The following is a 24,972-nucleotide window of genomic DNA, read 5'->3' as shown; positions in this document are numbered from 1 at the left end:
ACACAAAGGCATGAGCAAAAAATGCTGCTGGTCTTGAAGGCTATAGAATATTAGCTGGAGTGAACAGAGGAAAAGGAAAGTTACACATTGGGAATGATATTGCAAAGACCCAGGGTTTTTAAAGATCTGACATTCCATTGTGAGCACCTGTCCCCAAAGATACCTGGGAAATGCACATTAAAGGAGTAAAGCAATGATGAATGAATGGATGAATATTTATTCATTCAGCATGTTTTACTTATAAAACTTCATTATTAATTCACATGATATATTATGTCTGCTTGAGCCTTTGAGGAGGTGAACAGATCAATATGTTCTTCATCTCATTTCCACAAAGCTTTCCACAAGAATGAAGTGAGAGAGAGAGAGAGAGAGAGAGACAGTGTGTGGGGGTGGGGTGGGGGAGTGGGGGCGGTGGGAGCTCCTCATCCCTGCCTCTTCCCACTCACCCCCAATCCCCAGATAGCTCTTCCTAAGGGGTTTGTAAATCTCTGCCTGTGCACTCAAATTCTGGTGTCTGACAAAGAAAAACTTCCTGTGAATTATAATTTGGATTTTTTTTTTTCAATATAGGGCAGTCAGAATGAAGCTTTGTGGTGGCCGCTTAATTTGGAGGGCATTAATTTTAGCCCTGCAAAGGACCAGTGGCACGAAAACAATTAGGATCTTTTGTCAAGTTAATTAAATTTTACTAAGTGTAGTCATCTCAGTGGGCTTCGTACACCAGAGGTAAAACTAATTAAAACGCAAATTCTTCCTAGTCTAATAAGGAGCTCTAACTTGGGTAGCTGAGGAATGTTGTGCATACTGAGAGATATTCAAAACTAATTTATAATAAGATGAGGGCAAACCCTTAAATGGCTCAGTTCTGTTGAAGGCTCACTTGAGAATGCCAATAAATATGTTAAATTGGAGGCGGCCACTTAAAGAGAGGAAGGCAGATGCAAACCTTGCTGGGCTCAGGAGGAAAAGGGATCCTGCATAGATAAGTCAGGGTAAGGGAGAGCCAGCCGGTGGAAAGAGGTGTCCAGGTTGTATGTAAAAACTGCAATCTTCTCCTCAGGTTTCTTCTCCACATTAAATTCGCCCCGAATAGGCTGAGCTAATGGAATTGCTTTTCTTGCAGTATTTTTTTCTTGGAAAACTATGTGGAGCAAGAATGTTTGGTTCACAAGGATGCAAATCGGTAGTTAATCCACACCAAGTTTCCTACTGTACTGACAGTCCCACTTTCCAGGAGGCCACTGAAAGGCTAAAAAGCTCATTCTGTCCCAGATATTAACGGAGTGTTAAGATGGCAATCCAAAATGCTTCTGTCTTAGATCTTTCTTTAGAACCCACCCACTGATGGCAGTTTTTACCTCCTGTCAAATATGTATGAATATTTGCAGTTGAGAAATTTGAAATGATTTGGAATCACGATGGGCAACCTTCATATACACTTGGGCACACTTCAATTGACATGCTATTACTCTCCCATTGCCTGAAAGTGGCATATACCTGCTGACATTTTCCTCATTTCTCTGTCTCATTTCACACCCTGCGGTCTGGCTCTGGACCTGATAGCCCACCGACTTTGGCATGTGCTGCCAATACTTTTCTAATCACCAAATCTAATGGCTCTTCTTGGTCTCGAATACCCTCGACTAGATTGGACTGTCCCCTTGACAACCCCCTCACTCCTGACCCACGCTGCTTTGTTTCGTTCTGTGATGCCATTATAAGTGCAGCAGGGCCTGTTGGGAACAAGCAAGAGTAAAGTCTCCTCCTTGTCTCAGCAGGTACACCAGGCATTTGTCACCCTAAAATGACAAGTGAATGTCAGCATATCTGATATCCATAATAAACCTGGGATATTTCCTTGTCCTATATTATTTTAATACTTGCATTTTGTAAGTAAGGCCTCCTCATTATAGAATGATTAGGAAAAGCAGAAAAATAAAAGGGGAAGAAAGCTGCATATAATCAAATCACAGCTTTATTATTTCCTTCTTTTTTTGCGGTTTTAATGCAATATACACATCTATAATCATCTTTGTCATGTAACAAGGTAGGGTGAGCATTTTTCCACATCAGTGAAAGTATTACAAGCAATTCAATCAAGTGGGAAGAATATGGACTTTTTCATTTGGCAGATCTGGTCCTGAATTTCAGCTTTAATTATGTAATGTTAGGCAAGATCTTTTTTTTTTTTTTTTTTTTGTCTAGGTCCTTTGTCTGTAAACTGTCATCCCTAATACTTGGTAGTAGGATGAAAATGATTAATGTTTAAAAATTGTCTAGCTGTGTGGTTGGCATTATTATATGGAATAAGCGTTTTTTATTATTATTTGGAATGATTCACAACCGTTCATCACACAGATATTTCATAATTTACTTGAAATAATCCCTACTGTTAAACATTTAACTTTGTTGGTTTCTCACATCAGTAATTCTAGAATGAATATGTTCATATCTTTATTAACAAAATTTTTTTACACACAGATGTACACGTTCTTCCCTAGAAAGTTTGCACCAATTTCTCTTCTTGCCAGCTGTCCATGAGAGGGTTCCTCTCTTCTTAGTGCCGCTGGCTGCCTTGGTGCCTTCTCCAGCACCGTGACCATTGGTAATGGACCATTGGCCTCAGTAGAAATCTTCTACTCAAGGCTTCCGCCCAAGACTCAAAAAACCTTTACCCCAACCAAGGCTGACTTACCAGCCTATACCTTTTAAGGAAATGTCACTTTCTGTAAGATGCTACCAATAATTCTGATTAACTGCTCCCAGTTCTACGGTATCACTTCTTTCATCTGTCTCTATCCTATAAGGAAGCCAAATGAGCATAACTATGTAATCAACAGTTACTCTAGTCACTGAACAGGACCAAGCTACAATATCCGAAACACTGCCCTTGTCTCTGGGGAAACAAGATAAATACATACTATTCTTGGAAAAACTCAGTATTTGATGCATGGGGGTCCTCAGAAATAAGGTCATCACTAATGACACTCTGAAGTGACAAGTAATATGGTCAGGAGACTTCAGTATACAAAGAGGAGAGGTGTGAAAGGTGGTGAGATAGGAATGCTTCTTACTTAAGCTAAGTCTTCAATATTGAGGGTAATATTGAGGGTAAATTTAATTTTGAGGAGACTAGGAAAGCCTCTGTTGAAACAATTGACATGGGAGGCCATGCTGCAGAGGAATCTCCCACAGTTTGTGTGGCTGGATTGGACCTGGTTTGGAAAAGATGGATAGGAGATGAGGTTGAACCAATGCGGAAATCATATCAAAGGACAAGGCTGAAATGACATTCCAGAGAACCTGAATTTTATCATCTATGTGTTGGAGGATTGCTGCAGACTTTGATGGAATTTGATTTGTTCATCAGTGGCTTAAATTTACTGAGATTATTTCTATGAGCCATAGTGACTGTGGTGAAGCTAAGAGACTTAGTTCACTGATCTATAACTAAGGGGATGATTGTCCTAACTCACTGTTTGGTGGGAAAATCTCGTGGTTTACCATTTAAAAAAGCAAAATTAAGCTATGTATGAGGTTACACTTTCTTCCAAGAGTGTTACACAAAGGAAGATTCCCATGGGGACTGCCATCATAGGCTTTTAATAACTGCTTGGCAATAAGCTAATTACTGTGTTTTATCTTCTTTCAAAGAGCTCTAAGCTGCATGTGTAAACTTAATTTAGGGCCATGAACAAACAAAACCTCCAACAGAAGTGATATCTTAGGGTACGAAAACTTTGCATGTTAAACTTGACTTTTCCTTCCCAAACCCCAAAGGCCCTTTATGTAGGCTCATGTGTTACTAGGAAAGCCACTGTGAGGAATCCCTGCTCAGAGTCAGAGTTCTAATACAGTCAACATTTCTACAATACAAACCTTGGAAAGTCACTTGGCCTCACTTAGACTCAGTTCCCTCCTTCAGCTTTGATGGTTTGGATTCATTTTTAGGATCCAATATTAACCTATTAGCCACTGTAGACTTTCTAATCTTGGGGGGCCTGGTGAGTGTAGTTATTTTAAGTTCTAATGAGCCAATGCCCTTTTTTTTTTTTCTCCATACCCAAGGCATATGGAAGCTCCTGGGCTAGGGATGGAATCTGAGCCACAGCTACAACATATGCCATAGCTATGGAAATGCTGGATCCTTAACCCACTGTGCTGGGCTGGGGATTGAAACCACACCTGCCTCAGAGACAATGCCAGACCCTTAACCTGCTGTACCACAGAGGGAACTCTCCAAAGATTCTTTTCATAACATTCCCTTGATCATTTTGAAATGAAATTTATAAATAATATAAATTATAAAGTTAGTGGAATGCCATAATTGTGAAGAGAAATTAAGGAAAGTAGATAATAAAGTAATAATTATTTCCCACAAGTATTACTATGATAATATTAATAACTATTTCCCATAAGTCATAATGTTTGACATGACATTATATGAAGATATCATGAAGCAATAAGATACCTATACCATACATAAAATCACCATGACTAGGACAGCCAAAGATGGAGACTAAACCAGATGCATTATACTGGCAGTATATACACCAGGAGGGAGTATTTCTGTAACTAATATGATTTTCCCCAAAGCAGAGAACTCTTCTTAAGATCTTTTTAAAATTGAGGTATAATTGACTTAGTAAGATTAAAAAAAAAAATCTACCTTCCCCAATTTAAACAGAATTGGTATTCCTGAAAAATCCAGTGCATTTTAAAGCAATGAGATAGATAAACTCCATATGTGTGTATGTGCATATATATATACATGTATATAGGACTTGAATCTAGGGACATGTGATTATAAAGGGGTTTTAATCTACTTAATACCTGGTGGATTTTAAAAAGCCCTATGGAATGCAAAATAATTTTTCATTGCACAGGACGATTCTTGCATTGCATCCCTGCCCCCCACCCATTTAAATACCAGTATCTTCCCATCCCCATCAGCATTAAAACACACACTCTCTAGTGCTCTCTCATTTGAGTACCACAAGTCCAATGTCTTGCTTGAACCATTATTTAAATCATTACTTCTGAGGTTATGTGTCCTAAATTCCATCATGTTAAGCATTATGAAGGACTCCTGACTCATAGGAAATTGGTATGTGTAAGACTCGAAATTATGGGCTGAATTGTGTCCCTTCAGAATTTATATATTGCAGTTCTAACCTCCAGTACCTCAGAATGTGACTGTATTTGGAGAAATGGTTATGAAAGAGGTAATTAAGATAAACTGAGGTCATTAGTGTAGGCCCTAATCCAATATGACTGGTGTCCTTTTAAGAAGAGGAGATCGGGACACAGAGAGTAGACCATGTAAGGACATGGAGAAAGCCATCTACAGGCAAGAAGAGAGGTGTCAGAAGAAACCAACCCTACCAACACCTTGACCTTGGACAGTAATGGTGTCCAGAATTGTGAGAAAATAAACTTCTGTGGTTAAATCCACTTGGTCTATGGTAGTTTGTTACGGCGGCCCTTGCAACCTACATACTTTTCTACTAATACTATGATTATTACTACAGCAACTGAAATTACCATTACTACTCTACAACCACGATTGTGATCCTCGTCATCACAACTAGTAATATTTATTGACCTTTAATGGTGTTATTTTTATGGTACTAATTAGTCTTCGTTACAAGCAGATAAACAAGCTAAGTTTCTGCATGGGTCACTCAGTTACCAGTTAGCAAAATAGTCTTTAGACCCACATACAGTCTGACTACAAAGCCCACGTTCTTTGCTTGTATACCATATTTTCCCTCATGTTCAGGTGAAATCATGCTGGATGTACATCAAATATTTGGAACACAAGTCTGCAACCTCTTAGGGATTACAACTGTTGTTATTCTGATGGTGAGGAACTTGTTCAGAGAACTTGGCCACCTCTGCAACAGATAATCCTGAGATGGCAGGCTTTTATAAATCATTTATGATATATTATACGCTGTATTAAAAATTCTGTGTTAAAAATTCTGATTTCAAGGTCAAGTTGCCTGGGATAAAATCCTAGTTCTGTCATTTATAAGCCAGCTATCTTGAGCTCTCCGAGGCCCAGTTTCCTCAACTATAAAATGGTAGTTCCTAACTCATAGGGTTATTTTGTGGCTAAAGTGAATTTATTCATACAAAGAGCTTAGAACTGTGTTACAAAATGAGGGGCCAAATTAAGCTATCTAGAAACTTTAATGCCATCTAATTAGTCCTTATGCCAATTGAGAGAATTTTTCTCTCTTTGACACTCAAATCAAAGTCCAGAGGGGTTGTGCAATTTTCTCAACATCACACAGCTAGTGAATGGAAGATCTCTGTGACTCCTTAGTCTTTGCTCTTTCCAAATGCTATATTCCTTTTCTCAAATATTTCCTAAACTCTTCTACACATTATAAAGAAATAATACTGTCTTTCCCCTGCCCCCACCCTAAAAATAACCTCTGTTATTTCTGCCAAATAATACCCTAGCTTTTCCATGGAAAGGTGAGATATAATATCAAGCCCCAAGATTGTGTGGTGTGTGGCTATTTTCTATTTTTCTAAAGAAAATAGCAAAACACTCACGGGTTTATTCATTCAAACCAGAAATAGATCCCTGCAGCAGCACACCATTTCATCCTATATCCCACAAAAATGTGCAGATGTAAAAGGAAAAATGTAATCTATCACCTGGATCTTTTTTTGCTATTTGGTGCCAAATACTTGAAGATATTGAAACGTCTATATGTTCAAAAAAGGAAAAAATATATCTGTAAAAAGCACCATATTTTTTCTTTCCACTCAGATGTTGCAGCAGCATGTGGACATACCCGAGTATTTAAAGAAGTTAAAACCTTTTTACCTGAATCTGAAGGTCACGTTTGTTGCAGATGGAGCTTGGCTGTGTCCACATCAGAGCACAGGAAATCACTGCACTTGGGCTGCATGAAAGTACTGTCCCCATCCGTTCTACTCCCCCCAACCAAGAAGCATAGGTATGTATTCATCACCAGATTAAAACCAACATCAATTTGAATCTTCGCTCTACTACACTCTAAGTTCGGTGAATATTAATGGAAATTTCTTTGTTGGATGGCTGGTGGCTTAAATTCATCTGCCATTCTTCAGTTGGAAATCACTCAGGCAATTAATGTTGAGCATGTGCTCAGTCAAATAGGGCCAGGTGTAGGGCACAGGCATGCAGGCAGTGGTATGTGCTTAAAGGTCAGACTTATGAAATCCAGGACAGGAATGATGGTAAGACACCAACAACATGGGTAATTCTGAATATATTTTAGGGGCAAAGTGAAACAGAGGCAGCTGCCTGTTTCTCTTATTTGGTAATCTTCGAGCCCCAGATCTAAAGCCACCTGTGTATGGGGTTTCACCTATTGCTTTTATGCCACCAATGCAGTCCCGGTGGCTCTTGTGGATTCTATCATTGCATCCACAATGGGATGTAAGGTACTGCCGAGAACATCACTGGAACACCACTGGGCCAGGGGATAGTTATGAAGAGCTGGATGAGGAGCTCAATTATCCCATGCAATCACTGTACAGCCACAGACCAATTTCTTAACATCTGTGGGCCTCTGCTTCCTCACTGTAAGATGAGAATAATAATGGTTCTTACCTTGCAGGAATGTCTGCAGTTTAAATGACTTCTTAGAAGTAACATTCTTGGGAGAATGCCTGGAACAGCATACACATTGAATTACCAGTTATTATTTTCAAAAAGAGTTGGACCAACTAAACCACCTCTAAGCAATGTCAAGATCAGAAGGATTAAAAATGTTTACTTGCCAAGTCCAACAAGCCAAATTAGTTTGCCCAGTGCCAAGGTGCATTTTGAGACAAAAAGAGTGATCACAGGAGTCAGGCTGGTTTGAATCCAAGCTTAGTGATTCAAGTTCATTGTTTGAGGCAGAACTGAACTTTTTCGAACTTCAAACCTATTTTCTCATCTACTATGAGAATAGTACTTGCCTATGGTATAAGACTTCAATAAGAATTTTAAAAGTAAAATACCTTATGCTTAGTAAATCATACTTTAAATAAACTTTTCAACTACTTTTTTCATCACTCCTTCAGATGAAGAATGTTTTTTCACACGTTTAACTAAATCCCATAAAAAGTTTTTGTCCTTTTATCCAGCTATGCCTTCAGATAAGGTCAATTTTCCGCAGTGCCTTCCCCTCTGCTTTGTACCCAGCACAGCCTATTTACTCTTTGATACTGTAGCTTGCTTTAAGAGAAGAATGGAGAAGCAAATCTATGAAGAATGCCCTGCCTTTCAGTCAGATCCAGGGGAATTACAGCTATGGGGATGGAACACAAGTAGTGTTGCTGAGAAACAGGCTAGTATCTGAGTGGAGAAGAGCCATCTCAGGCAGGAGAAGGTTTGTCCCTGGCTAAATAGCCTAAGGCCCAGTCTGTTCCATCAACTGCCAACCATGGAACAGTACAAATGTCCTCTTGTGACACACATTGTAGCACCAGCTGTGAATAATGCAAATAGATCCAACTTTCCTGGAAAGACATTTGGCAATATGCATCAGCAGCCTTAAAACCGTTCATGACATTTGACGCAAAATTCCATTGACAAATATGAAAATATAAACAAACATGTGGACTGATAAATGAGGGCAGGATAGTCATCAAAATATTATGTGTTTCAGACTGAAATTCAAAACCCGACAATATACAATTCATTAGTTATGTTTTATCTCTGAAATGTCCTTCTTTTCAGGCATTAAAATTAACAGTGATAAAACATTTAGTGACATGAAGTAATAGTTGTGACACAACCTTAAGAAACAAACAAACAAAAAGAAATCTTTATATGGAATGGAACCCAAATTACATGCAAGTGTGTATAACAGAGGAGAAAAAAATACCTCAGAAATGAATAATGACTCTGCTGTGGAATATTGGTTTGTTGTTTGTTGTTTTTTGTATTTTATTTATTCCCTAAAATTAACTCAGATGAGCAGGAAAAGTTTTCCAAATGTTATTTAGGTATTCTTTTGCTTTAGGAAAGTTCTGTGGCTCCCTGAGGATTATGGGTAAACTGGGTTATGAGCACTGCCCCAGAAACTTCACAGTTTGCTATTAATCTGCATCTCAACATCCCTGTCATGTCATCAGTAGTTGCTCTCTAATGGACCTCTGAGTGACTAGGGATATTCACCCCATCCTAGCATGGGATGAAGCCAGACGTAATATCTGGATGTGTTCTGACTGCACCAGGCACACTCACTCCTGTGTATGCGAATGTTTCTAGTTAAAGGTCACCATTTGCTAGGTATCTGTGCTGAGTAGTGCAGTAGGTGCTTTAAATGTCTTGTTTATAAGATTCTGAAACTTTGAGACAGGGCCAACATACTCCTAGGGTGCAAAAGTTAAGGAGACTCTCAGTGTCATGCGTGCTGCCTTAAATTTCATACCCTGGGTGACTCTCTGATACCACCTTAGTCCTGGCTCAGCTCAGAGAGGCGAAATAACTTGCTCAAAGTCCTGGAGCTGGCAAGAGGCTAAGTTTAGGATCAATTCCAAATCCAACTTATTCTGAACCTCATGTGTTTTTACTATATCCATTTGTAGATTTTAGAAAATGCAGTGTAAGTACAAAGGGCATTTGTGTGTGTGTGTACCACGATGTCGTAGAATTCTTCATATTTAAACACATAAAGAGGTTGTCTATTCGATTACACAGCAAGCACAGTGATCAAATACGAGCCATCTCCCTCATTTTAAAGGTGAGCACTGTCAGGCATACTCAAAGCTCCAAGCAGACACTGACACATATGGAAAGCCGCCACATGGTCAAAGGAATATGATACACAAATGTTTTTCCCAGCAGTTCATGGATCCTGTCATTCTGTCCTTGGCACTCAAAACTAATGTAACTAGACACTGTGCCTTCCCCAGCTGAGCTGAATGCTGAGTTGAGAGAACAGTCCAGGGCCCTGGGTAGCTGGTTAGCACTTCACTCATGGGCCAAACCACAGTGTGGCAGGAAGGAATTTAAAAAAGGCTTCTCGTCAGTTTCATTTTATGGTGGAAATATAAGGGCGTAGAAGAAGCTCCCAGCGCCTGAGAAAGAGGTGCCTCCTCCCGGTTTGGGATGTGTCCCAACACCTGACAAAACAGAGCCCAGCCTCCCAATTCCACCTCATAATTCTTGAGGGGATTTTCTAGTAATGGGTTCATTTTGCTGCACCCAAGGAAGAGATGCGTTCTGTTTTAAGCAGGTCGCCAAGTAGAGAAATACCCAAGTATCTATGCAGAAACAGAGAATTACCCAAATAAAAAATAAAAAAATAATCCCGGAGTGTTTGTTTTAGTCATTCATGCATTTAGGAAACATGTATTAGGCACTTATGTGCCAGGCACTAGGTGCAGTATGACTTCATTTACTCTAACCTGGACATGGTGAGGTCATTATTTATTATCTTTTTCCTGATGAGGAAACTGAGACTTGCGGAGGTTATATGTTTGACCTACCATTACAGTCAGGAAGTATTGAAACCATGATTCAAAATTGCATCTGGTGTTCTTTCCTCTTGCTGCCTTCCAAATACTTATAAAAGTGAATTGAATTTAATTGAATTATGGCTCTGTGCACACAAGTGATTAATACATGCTGGCTGAATGAATGGCTAGTGACTATATTTATACCTTGTATCCATAAATTTAATATATCTTGTGCTGAGGGAGATGCCTCAATGGGAAGATGACAGTTAACAAGGTCATTTTCTGATATGGAAAATACATAAATGTGTACATGCCTCCTGCATTTAATTTCCCCACTGCTTCTGAAATGGATATTTGCCAGTCAACTGAGAGCTGTTATTCTTTGTTATCTGAAGGTGCCGTATCATCTTGGTTGCATATAGTGCAGAATGAAGAGGGGAGATTAATCCCCCTGGAAATTTGCTCACATCTCCCTAGAAATGGAAAATGCTAAGGAAGCCAGAGAAAAGCCCCCTCCTAACTCTCACTCGCTCTGTGAATTCTGATAACTCACTTCCTCGTCTCTGGTTTCCTTGCCGGCAAGGGGAAGGACTACCACTCAAGCTTTTATCAGATTATCTCCACTCCTGAAACTACATGGAATCTTTTATATCCTGACTATTTGGGGGCTGATCATAAATACTGTGGCCTTACTCCGGCCTTCTTGTACTCCGGCCTTCTTGTACCATGAAACCAGGTCCTTGTTTAAAAAACAAAACAAAACAAAAACAACAACAACAACAACAACAACAAAAAACTTTTGATCTGGTATTGGTTATTTTAGTTGAGAATAAAGTAGAAATATCTGCTAACGTTGGAGGATCCCAGCTTAGTAGATTCTTCTTGAGGCTGCCAGTCTACCTTGTCATCACATCACCCTTTCTTTGCACAAGCTGTTGTAAACTTTTTAGTCACATCCCACTGATTTTTAGAGATATGATAAATCCTAATGGCTTAAAGGACCTGCTATGGTCTGATTCCCACCTACTTCTCCGTCCTCAGCTCATATCGCTCATATCACAGAGCCTTTGCACCTTCTGCCTCTTTGGCCTAGAACATGCTGATCCATACACACTCCATACACATTGCTTGCTTAATGCTTGTTCTTCTTCAGATCTCCACTAAGCTGTACTTATTTGTTCCTTTAGATACGTCTTCAAACATTTGGTCAGCTTCTCATCTTACCACCTTTCTATAATCAGGCTTTGTGTCGCTCAATATTCATCTGTCCCCTTTGACTGTGTTACAGTCAAAAGTGTGAAGTGTTTGTTAAGTGTTTGCTTAACAAAGCAGGCACTTGTGCCTTTGCTTAGTAAATGAATAAGCAATACACAGCAGAATGGTCCAGCAGTAGATCAAGGGATCAAACTGTTGGAACTCTTTGTGGGCAGTTGCAGTGTGACGATATGGTTCTAGACTTAGGAGATGGGTGTCTTGTAAGCCAAAGCTCTCCCACTGACTATCAGATCAGACTAGGCTGTCAGGGTAAGTCTCTGGACCTCTGTTTTCTTCTTTGGAGGGGAAAGATTATCACTGTTCATGGGATTTCTCTGAGGACTAATGAAACAGTGGACTCTTAAAGATATGAAAGCGTTATAGGCATCTCAGGCACTGCTACTATTTTTTATTTCCTAAGGATAAGTTGTGATCCTGATTGGCTTGTAAGAGCAATTCACACAGAGCACCCTGTTGGAGGAGAGACAATGATGACCTTATTAATACATTAAGTGTTGACCAGGTTACTGAGTATTCCAAACTACTACAATCACATAATAATGTAGTCCTTTTTTTCTGATATTCCATAAATATTTTAATTTCTTTTGTAATTTCATTTATAAGTTTCTATAGTGCTATGCAGTTTTGTCCCAGAGAAAAAACAATTTCCTTTATAAATGGGTGATGGGTTAGAAACCTAAAAATGGCATCCATAGTAATGTGAAGTTTTTCTGCATTTTGAAAGAGTAGCGAGATGCAACTCTATTTCAAATCAAAACAAAGATTTTACCAGCATCACCTTGTTAATTGATAATAGCATTATTGATATTAAAAGAATGCATGCATGAATGCATGAATTCACCACTTCATACTTTTCCCTCCATGGCTAATTTGAATGGACATTTAAGAAGAAGAATATCAGGCTCTCTTGTTTTAGAAGCAAACATTGTACACCCACACATGCATATTATGCTCGAATATAATACATTTACCGAGAAAGAGATATATCTGTAAAAGAAGAGCATTATTAACCCATGGATTACAGTTTCCTATTACAGAATAGAGGCAGGGCTGATTGTTATATTTCATAGGAAATTATTGAGGTAATTGAATTTCTTTCTATCAGATTCTGGCTGTACATATCACTAAATGTTAGGCTTGTGTTTTTTCAAGCTACTTTTGTGTATTCCTTCATGAGAAGGATTATGCCTTAGGCAGTGGGCATTGAATTCCTAAAACTGAGGTTTAACTCCTAGATCCTACCTAGTTCAGGTGTGTAACCAGGCGCACACTACTTAATGCCAGTCAAATTTAGTTCCCTCACCTGAAAAATCAGGATAAAATTAGGATCGAACCTCATGGGTGTTTTGAGATGGTAGCAAATTAACCCTCTGGCACAGTATTTGGGAAAGAGTAGACACTTGATAAATGCCAATTCCCTTCAAGTAAACATTGCATCACTATCTAAAAGTATTATGGGAGATTAGAGAAGATTTAAACATTTCCTATGCTCCTTCTCTCAGCTCCACTTAAAATCATGAGTTCTTTCTTTCTTTCTTTCTTTTTTTTTTTTTTAAACATTTCCTATGCTCCTTCTCTCAGCTCCACTTAAAATCATGAGTTCTTTCTTTCTTTCTTTCTTTTTTTTTTTTTGTGGATGACCTTTCCCTAAACTATTTTATTGCTGGCAAGAAATGATTTAATTAAAAATTAAAGTCAGAAAGTTTCTCCTGGGATTCAAAGTGCTCCTGCCCTCCACAGCATAAAATGCTGGCTTTTAGACAAGAGTACTGATGAAAAGAATTTGTTCTTACTGCTAGAACAACCCATTCAGGGCAATTCTTCAAGAGGTGAGCTGTAGCCTTTTATTCGTGATTAGATATTTTAGTTTAAAAGTTTCTACTTTGAAATACACAGGTTGGACTTAAAAAAAAAAAAAAGATCATTTAGGGATCCAGGGACATTTTCATTTCCTTGAAAGATGCTATCTGAATGTATTTAAAGAAGGCCCCTGAATTTTGAAATTGCTATTCTACCCAACTCTCTCGCCTTAAAAAAGCAGTGGCCAATTAAGGCCCCTCCTCATGGAGACAGCTTTATACAGACACTTTGCACATTATTAGCCTGTGTTTTCTGTGACTCTACTAGGTCTCCACGGCAGATTGTGTCCTCCCACCTTTTCAATGGACATCTTGGATAAGTTATTCCTATCAATCGTTACCATCCAGTCATGATGTCCAGAGAGTTTTAGGATACCCTGATCCCTACAGAGAAGCATCTAACTGATTTATGAATCCTTATTTATCTGGCTTCAATTTCCTGGCTCTTTTCAGGCCCCACACTACTTCTTCAGAACCTAGAGACAAAGTTTCATTGCTTCTTTTCCTGACTTTCCAACATGTTGAGGGGTCTATGTGAGAAGCAGCAGGCCCAGATATTCCAGTTGGTGTGTCCTAAAGTCTGTCTGTTGACCTATTAACACAGCCAAATACCGGCTTCCTCTTTTTAACCTAACACCTCCTGCCTTGGTAACACTATTATTAATTTCCCCAGCTTATAAATAGGTCTTCAGCCTCTGAATGAGATTTTCTCAGTAGAGAGTTTTCTCAGGTCTTTTAACACTGTCAAGACAAGGCTGCTAAGTGAGTTACATCTGGAGAGAGAACTGCAGAAAATACTCAGTTTTCTGAGTCCTTCATGGTGTGGCGCAGCTGTTCTTAAAAGTTTGCAGAGACATTTACAATTTCAGATTTACCTAAGTGAGATACCTTTATGGAAGCAAGTTTGTTTCACTTTCAACAGAATAAATATTTTACCCTTTGGAGGGAAATAAAGCTTCATCTTGTGTGGCAAAACTCTAGTTTGTTAGTAATAGCTACGAAAGCCCTATATTAAGAAGGATCCTGAGGCTAAATTTTGGTTCAGTGGAATAGAGTGGGACACACAATCAGGGCAGTGTGAGATAAATAGAGACAGGCGGGGTTTCACAAATGTTAGCCAGTGTTAGCAAATACAATTTCATTAAATTACAGAATATTTACCCTTCTGTCTCTTGACTTTGCTATGCTCATTTGCATGGTTTGGTAAATAGCCAGCTTTCAAATATCACATATATTATAGATATAAGACCTTCATAACATGTAAGAACAAATCTTCATGAAAAGTTATTCAAATAAATGTAGTATTTAGTCCTCCAAAAATTTTTATGTGGTGTTTATAAAGTAAAGAATAATTTATCAGGAGTTCTCATTGTGGCTCAGTGGAACTGAATCTGACTAGGATCCATGAGGATGCAGGTTTGATCCCTGGCCTCACTCAGTGGGTTAAGGATCCAGCGTTGCCCTGAGCAGACATGGCTCGGAGCTGGTGCTACAGTGTCTGTAGCATAGGCTGGCAGCTACAGCTCCAATTCGACCCCTAGCCTGGGAATCTCCATATGCCTCAGGTATGGCCCTAAAAAGACCAAAAAAAAAAAAAAGAGAGAGAGAATATTTATCAATCATTATAAATATTAATAACAAGAAACTATTCTATGAATAACATAGTAAAATCTTAAGTTTGAGTTCACAGTGATAAATTATCCCTTCCAATCATTTTTTGATGCAAGATTTTTTTAATGTGAAATTAGTTGGTTTTACGCCAATAGTAATGCTAATAATAGTATCCACTTCAAAAACTCTATGCAAGGATTAAACATGTAAACTCATGTAAAGTACTATGACAGTTATACCACATAAAGTTTTGGATAATAACCATAGCTCAAAATTAAGTTCTGGAAACCAAAAAGAAAACAAAAAGACAACTTACAGAATGGGAGAAAATAGTTTCAAACGACGCAACAGACAAAGGCTTAATCTCTAGAATATACAAGCAACTTAAATAATTCAATAGCAAAAAAGCCAATCACCCAATGAAAAAATGGGCAAAAGACCTGAATAGACTATTCTCCAAGGAAGATATATAGATGGCCAACAAGCTCATGAAAAAATGCTCAACATCCCTGATTATAAGAGAAATGCAAATCAAAACAACCATGAGATAGCACCTCACACCAGTCAGAATGGCCATCATTAATAAATCCATAAATAACAAGTGCTGGAGGGGGTGTGGAGGAAAGGGAACCCTCCTCCACTGTTGGTGGGAATGTAAAGTGGTACAGCCACTATGGAGAACAGTATGGAGGTATCTTAGGAAACTATACATAGAACTACCATATGACCCAGCAATCCCACTCTTGGGCATATATCCGCACAAAATTTTTATTGAAAAAGACCCATGCACCCGCATGTTCATTGCAGCACTATTCACAATAGCCAAGACATGAAAACAACCCAAATGTCCATCGACAGACGATTGGATGAGGAAGATGTGGTATATATATACACAATGGAATACTACTCAGCCATAACAAAGAACAAAATAATGCCATTTGCAGCAACATGGATGGAACTAGAGACTCTCGTACTGAGTGAAGTAAGTCAGAAAGACAAAGACAGATACCATATGATATCACTTATAACTGGAATCTAATGTACAGCACAAATGAACATTTCCACAAAGAAGAAAATCATGGACTTGGAGAATAGACTTGTGGCTCCCTGGGGGGGAGAGGGAAGGAGTAGGAGGGATCAGGAGCGTGGGGTTACTGGATGCAAACTATTGTTCTTGGAATGGATTTACAGTGAGTTCCTGCTGTATAGCATTGATAACTATGTCTAGATACCTATATCGCAACAGAACAAAGGGAGGAAAAAATGTATACATATAAGTGTAACTTGGTCCCCATGCTATACAGTGGAAAAAATAAATAAAATAAAAATAAATAAATAAACACTAAAAAAATAATTAAGTTCTGGCTTTTGGACTATAATTTAGAGATAACTTCCACACACACCCCTACTCGCCCCGAGTCTAAAGTGGTAGTTCATTTGGACCAATAATCAAACATTTCTTGAACAATAGGAAATAGGCCGAATCTCCCTTCCTTTTTTTTTTTTTTCTTTTTTTTTTCTTTAAACCTATGGTCAGGTCCCATATTTTGCCATTAGTAAGAACAAGGGTGGCCTTGTTTTCCATGCAGACTGTGGTTTCAATGGGCTTTCCTTAACTTCCTCAAGGATATGTTTTCTCAGGGATTACACCACCTTTAAGAATGTCTGATAAGGGATGAGAAAACAAAAGATTCCAAGTCCTGTCTTTCGACCCAATTTTTTTTTTAGCATGTTTGTATCCCTCAGCCCTACACTCTCTTGCCCCATAAATCCAATAGTGTTTACCTCTTGATAAATTTCAATTTTAAATCCCCTGCCTTCTCCATCTGCTGTCTAGTTTGAGCTTTTGTAAAATTTCTCCCTACTGATCTTCCTGCATTCATTGTTTCTACCCTCTAAGCAATCTTGTCTAATCCATCTTGTCCCCTGGCTAATCACCAGAGTGACATTTCTAAGACACATATTGGATCACATCAATGCTTAGAATCCTCTATTATTTACTCATAGCTAACATTATGATATGATGTAGAAAACCCCTGACACCAGCTGCTGTCTGTCATTCTTGCCTCAGATATTTCCGTATACATCTGTGTGGCCAGATATAAAAGACTATTTAGGGTCCTTCAAACACATCAAATATTTTAAACACAGGATCCTTTGTATTGGAAGATCAGGTCTGGTTTCTTTTTTTCCCCTTCTTTCCTTCTAAGGCTGCATCTGCAACATATGGAAGTTCCCAGGCTAGGGGTCCAATCAGAGCTCCAGATGCCAGCCTACAACTCAGCCAGAGCAACACCAGATCCAAGTTGCATCTGTGACCTCTGCTGCAGCTTGTGGCCAACACCAGATCCTTAACCCACTGAGTGAGGCCAGGGATCAAACCTGCATGTTCATGGCTACTAATCAGATTCTCAACCCGCTTAAGCCACAGAAGTAACTCCCAGGTCTCGTTTCTTATCTTCTACATAATAATATCTTAGAAAGTGTAATTGCCAGAAATGCAGGGATTTGCAATAACATAAAATGAAACAGGAGGGTACATTACACAATCGTGTTTAGTGAAAAAAAAAAAAAAGAATAGATGGTAGTAAATAATGCTTGATAAGATGTGAAAGATTTCTCTAGTTTTCCTTGTTTCTTTCTAATTCCTAGTGTGTACTGTTTTTCAGAATGTCAGTTTCATTGCTATTAAAAAAAATAGGAATACGGAAAAGAGAAGCTATTTGTCTGTGTACCTACAAAAGTACAATGACACATGAGAAAATTTTGAGATGAGGAATTTAATGGATTATCTAACACATTGCCTAAGACTCTGTTGTTCTTACTAAGTGATTAAGTTTAGAATGGAGCATTAATTAATTTGAATGGATGTTTGCTAGTGTGCCTCAAAAAACATGTTTTCTGTATATTGTATGAATATGAGCCTTTATGAAAACCAACATACACACACATTAAAAACATCAGATAATTTTATAATGTGGGGTTGCTGCCATGGTGCAGTAGGTTAAGGATCCAGCATTGTCTCTGTAGTGGCTCCAGTTACTGCTGAGGCTCAGGTTTGATTCCCCAGCCTGAGGCTCAGGTTTTGAATCCCATGGCATTGCTGCAGCTGTTGCACAGGTTGCAGCTGTGGCTCATATTTGATCCCTGGCCCAGGAATTTCCATATCCCATGGATGCAGACATAAGAAAGAAAGAACAAAGAAAGAAAAGAAAAAAGGAAAATTTTATAATCTGCTTTATATTCAACAAAAATCTTTCCTTCTCAACCCTTTTCTCTTCATTGCCCACATCATCTGACACCTTTATTTGTTCAATGGGGGCACTCTGAAAATGCTTGGTGAATTGACTTGCACATGGATTATTCCAAAATCACAACACTAGGAATAAAAGGGTGGTGGATGCCACTGGATGAATCCTGCCATGTCTACATACACAACCTATGTGTGATTAAGTGAGGAAATAAAAAGTGCAAATCCCTGAGCTCTTTGTTCTGGCCAGGAAAAAATATATATCCTTTGTAGCATCTTAATGGCGTATTGTTTCAAAATCTTAAGCCTCCTCACTTGTCATTTTCCTTCAGAAGGTAGAAGTGCATTTTAATGGCAGAAACAATTATAGGAAGTAAACTAATATAGCCATTATTAAACATTTATTAAGGTCCCACTGTGTGGGAACCACTCATGTATTTTAAAAATAACTTTCTCATCATAACACTTGCACTCTAACCTAACTGACTTTGCATTTAATTTTTTAATGTATATAGGAAATTATAATAGTTAAGTTTCTGCAATTCCAATGGTGGCCAAGGCAGAGAGAAATTAAAAAAAAAAAGTGATATTCTATTAGTCTTAAGGAGGAATGCTTTGGGGTCATGTGATATTCAAATAGCAGTACAAAGAGTATCCCAGGATCTTCCTGACTTTTTGGTGATAGAATATAATCTGGGTTCCTCAAAGCCTGAAATACTCAGGGATTTGGTGTGGGGGACTCATATTAATTCATTGGTGTAGGAAAGGTGGACAGTCGCTGCCCCTAAGTCCTTAAAAGATTGTTAGGTGTGGACATTCTTACTGGTCATGGGGAGCACAGAAGTGATGACAGCTACATATAGTAGGTACTTTCAGGGGATTTCTGTTGTTGTGTCTGTTCTGTCCCAGTGAGAGCTGTGTCTGACTGCGTCATTTGGTTCTCAAGAGATTATCCCACATGCTCCCCACTCTGCCCTGCCCCCACCCCCCGCCCCGCCGCTGTGTCTTAAATAATTTGCCTGTCCTAGAGTTGGACACAAATGGTGAACATTGGATTCAAGCAGATACTGCCATGAAATTAGGAAACTCTAGGGGGAAACAAGGGTTTCTTTCCCTACTGCATTATAAACACGAGGATGTGGGCTTGTTGCAAGCAATAATCACTTTCCCAGCTCTAGGAAATCAGACTGATTCTAGGGAATATGACCGATAGGTAAATAGAAGCAGAGCTACAGAGAGAAAAAAATAATGGAAGAAGGGAGCTGGGAGAGGAGAAAGGAAAAAGAAGTAGGGAGAAAGAGAAAAGGATGGAGAGGAAAAGAACATGAGAGGATGGGGAGGATGATGAAGATGATGATGAGCCTGGCAGCCTCCTTTCATCTCCTGTGACCCAATTCAAATATACTTACAAGATTCCCAACTATGGAAGCCAATAACTACCTTTTCTTTGCTTCCATTGCTTATAATCAAAAATCCTAATTAATACAGTCTTCAATGATTTTAAATTGAAAAAAATTATCATGTATTATTATTACTAATAAAAAATACCAAATTCAGTGCCAGGTACTTGGCAACTTAAGTTTAATTCATTTAATTGTTTCATTACTTTATATATTAGAACTATTACTATCATCACCACGTTAAAGATGATGAAGCAGAGGCATAGAATAGTGACGTGTCTTGTGCAGAAGCATTCAGAGGTAAAGGGATAGATTACTGCAACTTGAGCTCACAGGGTGAGCAAAACCAGGGTGCTCGGCTCCAATCCTGGAGCTCTGAATTAACAGCAGTAGCATTCCAATAGGGGTGGCTCTTCCAAACTCTGAGACAATAAATCCAAGAATGTAAAAGCTTAAAGGTTGGGGTGAAATAGTTTAAATACATACATTATATATACATTTTACAAACATTGAGTTAATAATACTATTTGATGCTATACTACAGATTTTTTCTGACCTATACTCATTGGAGACTTTTAAGATCTTCTTTCTCCTTAACCCCAGCTAAATACACCTAAAGGTATCCTGTCTTGTTACAGGTAATGTACCCACTAAAAAGTGTTATGGGATATGGCTCTCCATTCAAACATTGAGTTCATTCCTGGTTTATGTGCTAGCTGATGGAATTCTGATACCACCTCACCTTTCCTTTTTACCCTACACTGAGGCTTTGAAAGCTAAAATCTCTTGGATTTTCTATTTTTCTACCTTTTTATATTCCCAAACTGCAGTTTTCTTTTCTTATCTTGTCTTGTCTTTTTGTGTTTTTTGTTTGTTTGTTTGTTTGTTTTTTTGGTTTTTTTTTTTTTTTTTTGTTTTTTTTGGTCTTTTTAGGGCCATACCCACAGCATATGGAGGTTCCCAGGCTAGGGGTGGAATCAGAGCTGTAGCTGCCGGGCTAAACTGATCTGAGCCATGGCTGCAACCTACACCAGAGCTCACAGCAATGCCAGATCTTAACCCACTGAGCAAGGCCAGGGATTGGACTTGCATCCTCATGGATACTAGTTGGATTCATTGCCACTGAGCCATGACAGGAACTTGTGAACTCCAATTTTCTTATGCTAGAATTTTTCTCAAATAGAACTCATGTTTGGGAAGGGACAGCAGTGCAATTTTACAGAAGTAAATTTGATGATTTCATGGACCAAATGGTCTATAAAACAAAGTTTTGATAGCTGCCCAATATTCTAGTGGAAGGTTAAGGCAAGCCAGGTAGAGAGGAATGGCTGGACAAAATAAGGGGATCTTGAAAGTTCAGTCTTAATTGAGCTGGTTTTCTGGGTTGACCAGAACCAGAGAACACCCAAAATACTACTGACTTCATTCAAGCATTTTTGTATATGCCTACTCTGTGCTGGACACTACTTGAACTAACAGATCAGTGTAAAACAACCAAAATATATGTCTCTGTCCTTTTGGAAATCATACATACACAGAGACATACACACACACTCTTATCCTGAAGGATTGTTATTTTCTACAAAATGGTCAATAAAGAATCTCTAATAAGGTAACTTCTGAGCAGAGATCTGAAGAAAGTGAGGAAGTTAGTTGTGCTTACCCACAAGGGAGGAATTTTCTAGGCAGAGGGAACAGACGTGAGTCTGAGGGAAACTTCAGACAGACTGAGAGACAAGTATATTCAGGGAAAGGGATCATTCTGAGCTTTGTGCAGCCAGTTTCTGAGTTTTTCCTCTCCTCATCAATGCTGCAGAAAAAAAAATGTGCATATAGTGAATATTGTTCAGAATTAGATGTGTTTAATTATGAATATGACTATACTACTTGCCAGCTATACTTCTGTTTTGCTTCTTCAGCAAAAACTTCTGTTTTCTTTATGGAGCCTTACATTTTTTAAATTGTTGATATAGGAAAATGTAGGTTGGATAAATGTGTGGCCGACTTGGTGGCTGATGGCTGGGCAGGTGGAAGGAGAGAACGACTGGTTGCTAACAGGTCCTTCTATCCAGATTATTGTTGGAGTACGCAAAACCAAATAACCTCTTCCAAAATGTTGCTTTAATATCTATTTCTGCCTGATAGTTCTAAGATGTATACTTTCATATCTGTTTTTCTCACTGAAACTTATGAGATGCCCTTGCCTGCATTCTTCTCATTTTATAGCCAAGTAACCAAGGATCAGGGAGACCCGGAGTCTAATGAAAGTTGTCACAATCACTGACAGATCATTCACAGTGTGAGCTCTGGTTTTTACTAAGAAGGCTGCTCTAATCTTGTGCTATGAAATGCAACATCTCCTTCACACATTCTGGGACAGAAGTGTTGTATATGATATTTTATTCTCTTTCTTTTTCTCTTTTCATTCCTTATTACCTTTTCCTTTTCTTTTTTTTGCTCTAATTTTATCCATAAAACCTCTCATCTTCTATTCTTTCCATGTCTATTGAATTTCAGATGAGTCCCTTTTTTCTACGCTACTTCATCATAACTGTTCAAGGGCTACAGGTAAGGCAGAGGGGAGAATTTTGACAGTTTTTGGTTGTTGTTGTTTTCCTATGAGATATGTATAATCTTTCACCAACATGAGGTCGGGTCTGTTAACACGACTTGCTTTGGCTAATGAAATATGAGCAGATTTGACACATGCTACATTGGAGCAGAAGGTTTAAGAACCACCATGGGGTTGTACTCTTGCTTTCCTCCTCCACTACTAGAAAACAATTCCTAGGTAGGGGGTTACCCTGCATCCTGGAGTGAAGCAGACCCTTGGAGCAGAGTGGCAAGAAACCCACAGACAACATGTATCATGTGTGAAAAATCAAATTCTGTTTGTAATTCATTCCGAGTTGAAGGTTCTTTGTTACAGCAGCAAACCCTGGCTCATTTATACACATAGCAAGAGCACTTTTCAGGCTCTTCTGAGCTGTCTCATGCCTCATGTCATATGAGTCTTATTTCCATATTCGTAAGCAAGCCAGGTTTGTTATTATTCCCATTTTAGAGATGCAGTTTAGGCTTAGACAGTATGTGCCAAAGAACAAAAAATCTCCTCCAGGAAGCAGAGAAAAAGAACCTTAGTGAAGTTCCCTTGATACCTTTTGCAGCTTTCTGCCCTTAATCACATCCTGACACATAAATGAGTTCAGTTCAGGCTGTTCCAGGGCTCATTGGAAGCTACATTAAGCCATTCAGGGTACTAAGTGCACTTACTGTGAGGAGGACATGAATCATTAAACATTATCCCAGTGACCTGAAAAGTTCATGCAAAGAGCCTTCCTTATCCCATGCTGAGGTTTATTCACCCAAGAGGCCTCGTCTCAAATACATGTTAGGCCCAGCCTTGACACAGTGCATCCTATGTCGTGGAATGGGTAAGGGCCCTTTTGACTGTCAGCCCAGCCACAAAGGGGACCAACTGTGTCTGGTTTCGGGAGAGCAAGGGCAGGTCAGCAAAGTCCTGTTTCTAGGGAAAATCAGCAGAATCAGAGAAATGACCATAGTGGGTCCTGAGCTGAGTCAGGCGGGAACCAGCCCAAGTCTGGGCAGAGGGACACTTGAGAACAGGGCCCTGGGGATTAGTGAAGAGCTGAGCTTGCGGTGGGATGGGGAGATCGATTACAAATTACACTGAGTGGTATCCAAACCGAGGGGAACAGGGCAAAGAGTATCATTTCCAATCCCATGGGCTTTATGATGACTCCTTACGCTTCAATTTTTTGGTGAGAAAATTGGACTGTGTATTCACATTTTAGATGTTTTATTTAAGCTGTTATTCCGCGTTCTACTTTTTTATAATTTTTTTTTTTTGCATTCTGTTAATGTTACCTCAGAACAACCACTTTTCTTTTTCTCTCTCAAATGAGAAACTATGAATACTTGCCAGAAATATCAAGTTAATGCCCAAGCCAGCTCTATGTTCTGATTTATCTTCCACGTTGACTCCGAGTAACAGAGCCATACATTAAGGAACAAAGCTCGCTGCCGGGGTATTTATAACCTTGTCTTTTAAAACATTTGGCAGACGTTCAGGCCCTCCATATGTTCGCAGTATTAAACTTTACCATAAAAGGAACTTAAGAGTTACATTTGAAGAAAGCTGGTATTGTATGGTCTAAAAGTCTGGCAGTTAAAAAAGAAATAATCGAGTCCAACTTGAAATAACAGACGTTCTGTGATCCTGCTGAAAGTTTAAATGCCACACAACAAAGTTCTGCTCTCCCTAACGCTGCAGATGTCATATTTCAGGAACACTTTCAGTGACTCAGAGCAGACACATTGAGTTTCTGAGTCTGGTTTAATAAGGAGCATTCCTGAGTGGTGAGGACTAGAAAGGAAGGCTATGGGTGGTACTTTACTTCCTCCCAGGAAATAAAGCCTACAGAAGTTGGGAAGCCTCCTATGGGGGCAGAATCTCTCCATTGGGTCAAGCAAATTTGTGAAGATATAGGAAGAAAATACTGGAATCTGTTTTTATATCCATATACAGACAGACCTCATTTATTGCGCTTTGCAGATGCTGTGTCTTTTACAAAGTGGCAAGCTTGCACTGAGCAAGTCTATCAGCATCATTTTTCCAACAATATTTGCTCACTTCATGTCTGTGTCATATTCTGGTGGTTCTCCAAATATTTCAAACTTTTTCATTATTATTGTATTTGTCACAGTGATCTGAGATGTTTGATGTTCCTAATACAAATTGCTGAAGGCTTAGATGATGGTTAGCATATTTTAGACATAATGCTGTTCCACAGTTACGCTACAGTATAGTGTAAATATAAGTTTGGCGTAACCATAATTTTTATATGGACCGGGAAACAAAAAAAATTCGTGAGTGACTTGTTTTATCATAATATTTGCTTTGTTGTGGCAGTCTGGAACTGAACCTGCAGTATCTCTGAGGTACATCTGTATCTAGAAAGAATTTATATCCACTTATCTAAACGTCAGAAAAACATCTTTTTCTGATACTTACACATTGATTGAAGGTGCTGCCATCACTCTCCATCTTTCAGAGGGTTCCTAATCCTGAACAATATTTGATGAATCCTGTAAA

At 38.8% G+C, this 24,972-nt stretch overlaps 1 long non-coding RNA gene across 1 annotated transcript in view; it reads right to left on the bottom strand.

Annotated features, from left to right (window-relative positions):
• Positions 1-2,182: 2,182 nt before the first annotated feature.
• LOC146402259 (uncharacterized) overlaps positions 2,183-24,972 on the bottom strand; it is a 528,845-nt gene continuing 506,055 nt past the window's right edge. The window contains exons 7-9 of the long non-coding RNA XR_014805837.1: positions 24,892-24,965; positions 21,520-21,666; positions 2,183-7,677 (exon numbers count right to left, since the gene is read on the bottom strand). This is a non-coding gene — a long non-coding RNA (uncharacterized LOC146402259). The remainder of the gene's footprint in view (positions 7,678-21,519; positions 21,667-24,891; positions 24,966-24,972) is intronic.

Source organism: Sus scrofa, chromosome 6, assembly GCF_054392235.1.
Source record: "Sus scrofa isolate SSC_HxYL_T2T_F1_AM1 chromosome 6, Sscrofa_HxYL_maternal_Yorkshire_Landrace_v2.0, whole genome shotgun sequence".
NCBI classification, from domain to species: Eukaryota; Metazoa; Chordata; class Mammalia; order Artiodactyla; family Suidae; genus Sus; species Sus scrofa.
This window is presented reverse-complemented; position numbering and strand designations above follow the sequence as displayed.